General features: G+C 32.6%; 1 protein-coding gene across 8 annotated transcripts in view; it reads left to right on the top strand.

Annotated features, from left to right (window-relative positions):
* Positions 1–1,234: 1,234 nt before the first annotated feature.
* Positions 1,235–10,494, top strand: part of LOC111701328 (teneurin-m) — an 81,863-nt gene continuing 72,603 nt past the window's right edge. For all 8 annotated transcript variants that reach the window (XR_002765181.1, XR_002765180.1, XR_002765179.1 and 5 more), the window contains exon 1: positions 1,235–1,507. The gene's annotated coding sequence lies outside the window, so the exon portion shown is untranslated. The remainder of the gene's footprint in view (positions 1,508–10,494) is intronic.

Here is a 10,494-nt window from a genome sequence, read left to right as displayed (position 1 = left end):
TAAGATTTTACATGCTTTGCAGACGAGTACTCCATTAGTATATGAAATGTTCAGAATAGGTTATTGCATACGCAGTAAATGTACATCAGACAAATACTTCTTATACAAATGGGGTACTCGTCTGCAAAGACTGCAAAGCATGTATAATCATATGGTAGGGCGAACAGCGTCAGTTATATCTCCTTTCTATTCCTTAGTCCCTGGCTTGAACCCTACAGACAAATATAGGTCGTATAACTTGATAATTTTACTATATAAAAAAATCTGACCATGTAAAATGTAAATATAAAATCTTACCATTGCAGATAAAGGGCCATAGAGCAAGAGACGTATAAAAAGGGGGAGGGGGCCAGGTGCATGGTAAGGGGAGGGCGGAGATCCCAACGGAATCGAAGCCGCCCCCCCCCCCACTGATATCTAGACAACTCTGATAGTTATATTCATCAACATTTTAGACAGCCTTCAATTTAAATTAACGCAACATCTTGGCCTTTAGTTTTACTTCACAAACTCACTCATACGTTTTTGAAGCCCTGGACATAAACATTTTAAAATATTGCAAAGTGCACGTTTCATAGCTACTGTTTAAAAGGAATAATTAGCAAAATACTGCTTGATTTTTGCGTGATCTGATTCGCAGTGCCCCCTCGCCCTTGAATTAAGTCAAAAATGGTTAAGCCCCCTCCGGACAAATTTCTGTATACGCCCCTGTCATGCAGAGGTACATTATATATAAATAAAAGAAAGAAATTGATGAATTTTCATTTTTGATGATGTATAGCAGGAGTAGAAAAACTTAAAAGCTAAATGAAGATATGAGAAACTTATAACAATGCTAAATGCAGTTGAGAGTAAAAATGGCGATGAAATATGACCTGTATGTAACCCGAGAAAATGCGCTACGCTCGGTAGGTTCAGAAAAATGCATTCTGCGTTCGTATTAAATCCGTTTATAATTGAACCCTTTGAGGCTCTCGTACGCGCCGTCAATGTGAGTTTCTTGCAACCGGTTGCTGAGGGGAGGACAGTTCGGTCATACGCGCCGGTACAACAAAAACGGGTGAAACATTTAAGGGGGATTTTTGTAAACATAATTTTAAATAAAATTTAGAAAAACCATATTCTTTATTACAGCCTTTAAAATAAATGTTTAAAAAGTGCAAAATATAAAAATATACAAAAACAATAGATCCCCCTTTACATGTCGGAAGCCACATGTCCGCACTCCGCACTTGTACGACAGTCAGTCAGATCGCGTCCGCGACCGAGATCTTGAGAAAAATAAGCATTTCACCATCGTTTCTCTATTAACAGTAAACATTGTTAATAATTCAAGAATATGATAATGACATAAAAAAGAGTGACAATAATTTAAAATTATTATTTTTGTTCCAATTCATACAAAACGCCAAGTGAGAAGTGAAGTATTAAGAATGTTTTCAATGAAAGTAATAAATTGCTGAAGAAGTTTAATTGAAGATGAACGAAACGTAATATTTATCCTAAGGTAAGTTTTTATCTAAACTTTTGAAAAATGTTTTAAGTAAATCTGTTTTACCATGTTTAGGATTAAATTAATTTTATTTGAATCAACGATAAAAAAGTATAAATTTCAAAGTTTTGACATCATTTCTGAAGAAACTTGTTTTTATCAGAAACTACGATAGTTTATCTGAATATATGAACCCCCCCCCCCCCCAACCCTCCTATGAATTTTGTACATGACCACTTTTTTTCAGGAAAATAATTATTATTTATTGTTTATTGAGTTAGGCCAGGTTAGGTTAAGAAAATTCATGGGTCGAGCGCTGCGGCTAGGACAGGCTAGGGGGCCGAACGCTGCAGCTAGGACAGACTAGGGGCCCGAGGTCCTCGGCTTTATATGGTTTTATTAACGTTTATCATAAAGTAATGCGCGGAGATTAAAATGAAAAAAAATAGTCCAAGATAAAGTTTAGCAGAGGAAATATTTTACGCTTTTGAATTTCGACAAATTGATTTTGGATGCAGTGTTTTATTATGATGGTCTAAAAACTCAAAATTGAATCATAAAATTGCAAATTTGCTAAATTCTTGTTCATAAAAATTTAACTCCGAGGGTTTAATAAAATGAATTCAGTATAATCCATTACGAACTTATAAATGCTTGAGGGCTAAATTCCTCTTCAAGAAAAGACTCGATCTTCCAAATAACATAAGGATAAAATGACGACTTTTAAATCGTCTTTACTTAATTAATTCAAAACAGAATAAAGCTAGTAGATCACTTATCCGGGAGGAATACATCTTAATTTATAAAAAAAAAACTAAATCATTTTAATTTCAAATATCGTGTTTTCTCTAAATATTGTTTTTCTCTCCAATTCAGCATATAAAACCCTAAAACTGCCAAACATACTTAACATCTGGTGAATAAAAACTATCAAGGAGGGGGGGACTGTTGATAATTTTCAAGAAATATATACCCTCGTCTTACTGCGTAGTCTAATATATGGTCCTTGAAAAATCCTGATGTATAAATGGTTTCTATAGAACATTAATTAAAAAGAGAGGTTGGAGTGTCTTCAGAATACAAGGGGGGGAGGTCATATTTTTGACCCTTCATGTCAGATTTAAACATTTTTTCATTCTTTATAACAATGGTAGACATGCATTCTAAATTGATTTTTAGAAAATTTGTACACACTTAACTTGGATCCCAGCTATTCATTCATTTGAAATCGATTCACAATAGAATCAAATTCATAATATCAGTGCTCCACAATATTCACACATCTTAAATATTCAGAGCTCCACAATATTCACACATCTCTAATATTCAGGGCTCCACAATATTCACACATCTCTAATATTCAGAGCTGCACAATATTTACAAATCTCTAATATTTAGAGCTCTGAATATTCACACATCTCTAATATTCAGAGCTCCGCAATATTCACACATCTCTAATATTCAGAGCTCTGCAATATTCACACATCTCTAATATTCAGAGCTCCGCAATATTCACACATCTCTAATATTCAGAGCTCCGCAATATTCACACATCTCTAATATTCAGAGCTCTGCAATATTCACACATCTCTAATATTCAGAGCTCCACAATATTCACACATCTCTAATATTTAGAGCTCCGCAATATTCACACATCTCTGATATTCAGACCTCCGCAATATTCACTCACACATCTCTAATATTCAGAGCTCCACAATATTCACACATCTCTAATATTCAGAGCTCCGCAATATTCACACATCTCTAATATTAAGAGCTCCGCAATATTCACACATCTCTAATATTCAGAGCTCTGCAATATTCACACATCTCTGATATTTAGAGCTCCGCAATATTAACAATTCTTTAAAATTAAAAGCTCCACAATATTCAGAGCTCCACAATATTTACAAATCTCCAATATTCAGAGCTGAGCTCTACAATATTCACAAATCTCCAATATTCAGAGCTCTACAATATTTACACCAATGTTCAGAGCTCCACAATATTTACAAATCTCCAATGTTCAGAGCTCCATAATATTCACAAATCACCAAATTTAAGAGCTCGACAATATTCACAAATCTCCAATATTCTAAGCTCCACAATATTTACAAATCTCCAATCTTCAGAGCTCCACAATATTTACAAATATCAAAATCTCGCAACTTTAAATATTATTTAAACGTCACTAAAATTCAGAGTTACATAATATTCATAATATTTAGAGACCCCCGATTTTCACAAATCCCTAAACCTTACTGCTCTACAACAATCGCAAATCCATGCATGGTATTCAGAGCTCCACAATATTCACGAATCATCAATATTCAGAGCTCCACAATATTCACAAATCATCTATACTCTATAACTGCGAAATATTCGATCATAGAACCTCAATATTCAAACCTTCACAATATTCACATTTTGCAGTATTCATCTATCACAATATCGAGAGCAGCTTACAATATACAAAAATCGGTATTCAGAGATTCACAATATTCACATAACATCAATATTTACAATACTTACAGAATTGAGAATATCATAAGTTAAAATGACGCACTCTACTTGAATACTAAAATCTTAATTTAATTGAACAGATTATAGATATCTACAATCTACATATTGAGAGGTAACAAGATGAGGACAGATAAGACAGGGGCAGTTAGTACTGGGGGGGGGGGGGTGTCAGCTTCTAGGCATTAAACAAAGTGAAAAAGAAACAAAAACTCTGATTTAGAAAAATTGCTAAAGTTAGTTCAGAGGTGTGGGGATATATTAGTGGAGTTTTACTGCTGTAAATAGAGGGGTGGGAACTCATACAGTTCATTCATTCATTCATCCATCATCCATCCTTTCATTCATCCTTCCATCATCCATCCTTTCATTTATCCATCCTTTCATTCATTTATTCATTTATTCATTCATCCTATTTAAATTCATATTTAAACTATGCTTGATAATTAATTTGTTTATTTATCAGCGAAAAAAATCATTTCTCTTTTTCAACATTTTGTTTTTTAAATTCATTAAAATAAATTTTTATTTAATCTTTGTTTTATTAAATTGTGCTTTAACAGTTTTTAAAACATTTGCACTCATGCCTTGATCATATTTATTTAAACTAGAAATTCAAGGCGCTTCGCGCCCATCTTCTAAATTAATTGTAAACATGTTCTCTTTGTGTACATCGTAAAACTAAACAAAAATAATTCGCGGATTTTTACAAAAAATTTTGCGGATTTTCAAAATTTTAAAAAATTTAATGACGATCGAATTTTGATAGAGACAAATATTTGAAATTTTGATGATTCATAAACCTTCCCTGGGCTCCCTAGATGTCCCACAAAAAATTTGGGCCCGATCGGTTCAGCCGTTTTGACGTTTATTGGATACAAACAAACAGACAGACAGACAGACAAACAGACAGACAAGCCAAATTTATATATAGATTAAAAATAGAAAATAATCATTTATATTTTATATTGATAAAACTAATAAATCAAAGCTAGTACAAGACATATATAAAAAATGTGAAAGAAATTATTTGCAAATATTTTGCAAGGAATCTGGAAACATCTGCAACATGTTGCACTGATGATACTATTTTGTATCGACATTTTATTTATGTAATCTTAGGAACACAAAACAAATATTTGATAAAAATTCAAAATTTTTAATATTTTAGAAAATAAAATAATGTTTGGACAAAAAAAAAATGTTACAATTTAAACTGATATTCAATTGACATCATAAAATTAAAATCTAAAACGTCAGGGGAACAATCCGCCTGTTCTGGTTTTAAAAGTAAATAATAAAACTGAGTTTTTTCCACAAATTAAAATTTTGCAATTCCTATATCTTTGCAACTTGATGATGTAGACCTTTGATATTTTAAACTTAGATTATTTGGTCTAACAGAATTCACAGTTTTAAATATCTCAGGTCTGCGACATTGGATTGCACAGATATAGGGATAATAGTCAGAGTTTGTGGCAAAGGCTCAATTCCTCTAAGGGGTTGGTTATAGAAAAAATGATAAGATGAGTTAGATAGATAGTTAGTTAGTTAGTTAGTTAGATAGATATTTAGACAGATAGTTAGATAGATATATTGTCAAATAGATATTTAGATAGATAGATAGTTAGATAGATAGTTAGATAGATATTTAGATAATTAGTTAGATTGATAGTTTGATAGATGGTTAGACATATGGTTAGATAGATAGATAGACAAATAGTTAGATAGATGTGCTGGAATGGATAAGGATGGAGACATCTATAAAAGTTGTTGATACACATCTATGTTAGACTAGATATCAAATGTCAGTTTGTCACTGGCCCAAATATGTATCAATCTATCCTTCTACTATCCGCTCTATCTATTTATCTATCTATGAGCTGTCTAACTAGTAGTAATTAGAGTGGCGGAATTTAAGAAATGTGTCTCCAGATTCTAAGGTTTCACGCCACGTTTGTGCGTGAGCGCTCATGTGTGCGTGCAACGATCATTGGTGAATATTTAACTGGATGAATGTTTGTGTGTATTGTGAGTGTGTGTGTATGTGTGAACACACTTAGTTAACCCTTGACGTTTTGTCAGAACTGAATATATTTGAGGGCGAGAGAAAAAATTAAATTTGAAAATATTTCCCGCATTTCTGTTCTATGATAAATGAGAGTGCTCATCTTTCACCCTTTTTTCATCCTTTAAACTNGGGCCGAACAGTGATGGAACATTGATGGATTGCAGACGAATAGAATGATGGATGTATAGTTGTTTGATGGAATAAAGACATTTATGGATGTTGGGTAGACGCAAGGTACTAATGCAAGGAAAGTTAATTGCGGTTGTGTATACTCTGCCCACATATTGAAACCAGTTCTCTCTGGGCCGAATTTGTAAAAAAGAATAGATGCATCAGTGTTCGTTTAGTATCCGAGGAGTATTAAAGCATTTAATTTTATTAATTCACATTATGTTTCCTATGACCAGAATATTTCATAGATTATTTTTGTGAAAATGGATTCCATGTCAGCCGTCTTGTGTTTACTTTTCCGCCTATAGGCAGTACACTGCAGTAAAAAAAATGCGTACACCTCTGGAATAACTTTCCTTGTATTAGTACCTTGGGTAGACGTTTGAATCGCGAAGGATTGATGGATTTTAAATTAAACACGTACAATTAACCTATTGGAGAAAAATAAATTTAAGAAAGGAATTAAAACGGGTGAAAAATATATTTAAAAAAATGCCTATTTAAGATAGTTGCGAGAAATGGACTCCTTTAAAACTCAAAATAAAAAAATATTATTATGATCAAAAAAGATAAAAAAGATAAACTATTATGAGGGGGATTTCAGAAAACAAATTCTCCCATATAGTATTTTAACAATGTAGATAGACTGTCACGCAAAGAGGAAGATCATATTTTATATTTATATCGTTAACATGACAACAGATTTGTCTAACTACACACCTTTAGATTAGATAGATAAATAGACAGGGGTGTATTATCATTAAAATACATATCCAAAAAGTTTCCTATTAATGATGACAGGTTTTGAGCAGAGCGACCATGTCAACCAAGTTAATTAATTAATTAATTATTTTTTTGCATTAAATGTAAAAAAAATCGCCAACATCTTATGAATTTAGCCCATTTTTATCCCCACCCCGTATGAAGATACATAGCTAGAAAGATAGAGGGATTTCTATTACTATTTTTAAGCATGTTTTATGGATGGTATTAAATATTTACACCTACCAGCAAGTTTATTCTAATATTACAACGGTAGGGGTCAGCCTTCATGTTTATGTCCTACAAGCAAGGGTTGCGACGCGTCGGTGTCTGTTTATATAGTTATCTGTCATATGTCTGTTTTGTGTCTCGTTTGTCTGTTAAATGTCTGTTGTTAGCTGACGGTATCAAGAAAACAAACAATAAAATTGACGTCTGCCCTCATGTGATCTTTGAGCAATTCCAAACCAATCAAATACTGGGAGCAATTTAAATAAAAGTTCAGTAAAGTACAGAGCGTCCCATATCATATTAGATTATCTACAAGCTTTAACGCCGAAAATACGCACAAAATACGCACAAAATACTCGAAAAACCTTGATTTTGTGGCAGAAAATTTTATGTGTTAATCTTATAAAATATACACATATTTCAAATGACTCTTTTTTATTTCTGATTAGTCACTTAAATCTCATTTTAAAGCTTTATCTCCGTGCTCTGACATAATTAAAGGGACAGACCGGCTATGTAAAGTAGTTGAGCTGAGTATGCAGTGTTGTGGACACATTCTTTAGGATTCGTTTGAGACATATCAAACTTTTTAAAGATCTGTAAATCATGAGTTTGAGTGCAAAGTCGACGTTCAAAATCGTACTTTCGGGTACGTTTTCAGAATTGTTCTTTTTATTATTAAATAACGCCGGCCAAATGTAAACAAAATTCTTCAGTAAAATAATTAGTTGTTTAGGAACAGGTTCAGAAAATAAAAATTAATCTTATCATCGAAAATAAGTAATCGTATTCAATTATTAGTTTCTCTAATCTCTCAATATTCACAAAGATTTTTTGCAGATTTACTGGAATTTTTATTGAAAAGACGACATTTGAAGAATTTGTAGAAACCTGCGAACAAATTCATAGAAAATAAGAAATTCAGTATAATGATGAAAACGAAATAATTGATTCTAGCATTGATTTATTGACAAATTTCTTCTGAAAAATATATGTTCCTAACCATCTAATTAGTTTTGTCTTGGTTATTTAATAAATAAAAAAACCGATTCTGAAATCATGGTTTTGAACGTCGACTATGCACTAAAATTCAGTAATTATACATTGTGGAAACGATTTGTCTCAAATGAATCCTAAAGAAAGAAGTCCACACTACTGCATACTCAGTTTAACTACCTTACATAGCCGGTCTGTCCCTTTAAAGAGTAACACATATTATACAGAAGAGAAAAGGACATAAGTAAAAACATCCTTGTTATGGTTTATACACTGACAGACGAGATGGGGGGGGGGGCACTAACTCCGCCCCCTTAATTAGATAGTTACAGAGTCGGGTTTATAATCTATATCCGGTCATACATAGGATACACACTGAACACTGGAGCTTCCAGATTATATTATTCGCGGGCTCTGTTTCATGTTAAATCCGTTGAGGGCTTATAAATCAACCTTTTCAACTAACTGTTAAATATCGCACCTTTTGTCAGGGGTATAAACTGGTTCTCGTTTCAACATTAATGTCACAAGCTCTTTTTTAATAGATGTATCTATCACTAAAATAGTAACCTCATTTAGATATTTGTGTGCTTGTTTGTCTGTCTGTTTGTATCCAAAAAACGCCAAAACGGCCCCAAACTATTTGTGGAAACTCTCTTAACCCCAGGGAAGGTTTCTGAAGTTGTTAAGCTCTTTTAAATCCACCTGTTCTAACAGAAAATGCGGGAAAATTTCGTTTTTTGGGAACGCAACAGATAAATGCCGGCTTAAATATTTTTAAACTTTTCCATTTTTTAAAGGTAAGGGTGGATTTTAAAAAATATTACGAATAGAATTAAAGGTTTAATGAGAAATTAACGAGATAAAATTTGTTTATTTTTTTAAAAGGAAAATGTTATTTAAAAGCTTTCATTTGAAAAACTAGAGAGAGGGTGGGGGGGCGACCAATAGTTTCAAGGAAATCACCATATCCATGCCTGCCATTAATACATAAACAAAATAAATTTAAAACTTAAAAATAAATATAGATATATATATCCTGCCTGATCTGATTATATATATTTTATCTACACCTGCCTTGATATATATATGTACTCGATCATGCCCTATCAATTATATATGTCCTGTATACGATTATCTGTATCCTATCTGAACCTATCTGGATATGTTTATCTGTTTGTCCCTAGCTAAGGTCTCCCCAATATGCTTATCTATCAACCTTTAACTTTTGCCTTTATTTGCAGTTGTCATCCATACTTAGACTCTCTTATATATTATTTCTGTTTAAAAATGCAAAACAATGAGCGTTTTTTTGTTGTTAAATGTTGAAACCTATCACGATGGGGGGGGGGGGTGGCGGGTGTCCCCCCTATGATATCTTTTGAATTACTTAAAATTGGCTTACATAAGAACGCTTTCTTCCCTTTTTCATCATCATAATTGTGAACAAATTTTGACAACAGTTTTTTTTATGCATATAGTAGGGTTTAAAATGGTCAAACGTCAGTGTTTAATAAAAAATCAGGAATGTTAATAACTTTTTTATTAATTAAGCTACAGGGCTGAGACTTGTATATTTGAAAAGCCTTGTAGAATGAATTTAATGTGTCATATGTTAATATTTAATCTTCGACATACTTTTTTAACTTTTTGAAAACCCTCCCTTACACCCTAATCATTAAAGTTAGAGGTCTAATTTTTTTTAATGAGCAGGCCTTGAAAAGTTGGATTAGGGACATGTACTAAACTCACCTATCTCAACTCTAAGGGCAAGCAAAATCATAGGGGGGGGGGCTGACCCCCCCCCCATCTATATTAGACAAAAATAGCCCAATTGGGATAGGGTTAAGATTTATAAATAAAATTCCTCATGCTGTTTTTAAGGAAGCGAGCGAAGATTTTAATCAAAATGTACAGATGAAAGCAAAACATTGGCATGCACTCCTGAGTATACTAAAATCACAACATGTTCTAATATTATTCTATTGAAAGGAACTGATAACTCTGCTCAAACTCTAATTTTATAATCAACATAACTTTGACACTTCAAAGTAAATTCATATGAATTTTACTTAATCATAAATACCAAAGATTTACACCATCGGGTTGCGAAGAAATTGAAAAATTAGAATTTTTAGCGACTTATCAGTTACTTAAAAAAAATATTTTGTGTTTTTGATTTTTAATGAAAATGTGGGGTATATTTTCGTTAAAAATTATTCCCCCCTTGAAGTCCCGCCCCCCCCCCCCC

Source organism: Eurytemora carolleeae, unplaced genomic scaffold, assembly GCF_000591075.1.
Source record: "Eurytemora carolleeae unplaced genomic scaffold, Eaff_2.0 scaffold118, whole genome shotgun sequence".
Lineage (NCBI taxonomy): Eukaryota > Metazoa > Arthropoda > Copepoda > Calanoida > Temoridae > Eurytemora > Eurytemora carolleeae.
The sequence above is the reverse complement of the archived record's forward strand: the minus strand, read 5'-3'. Positions and strand labels throughout refer to the sequence as shown.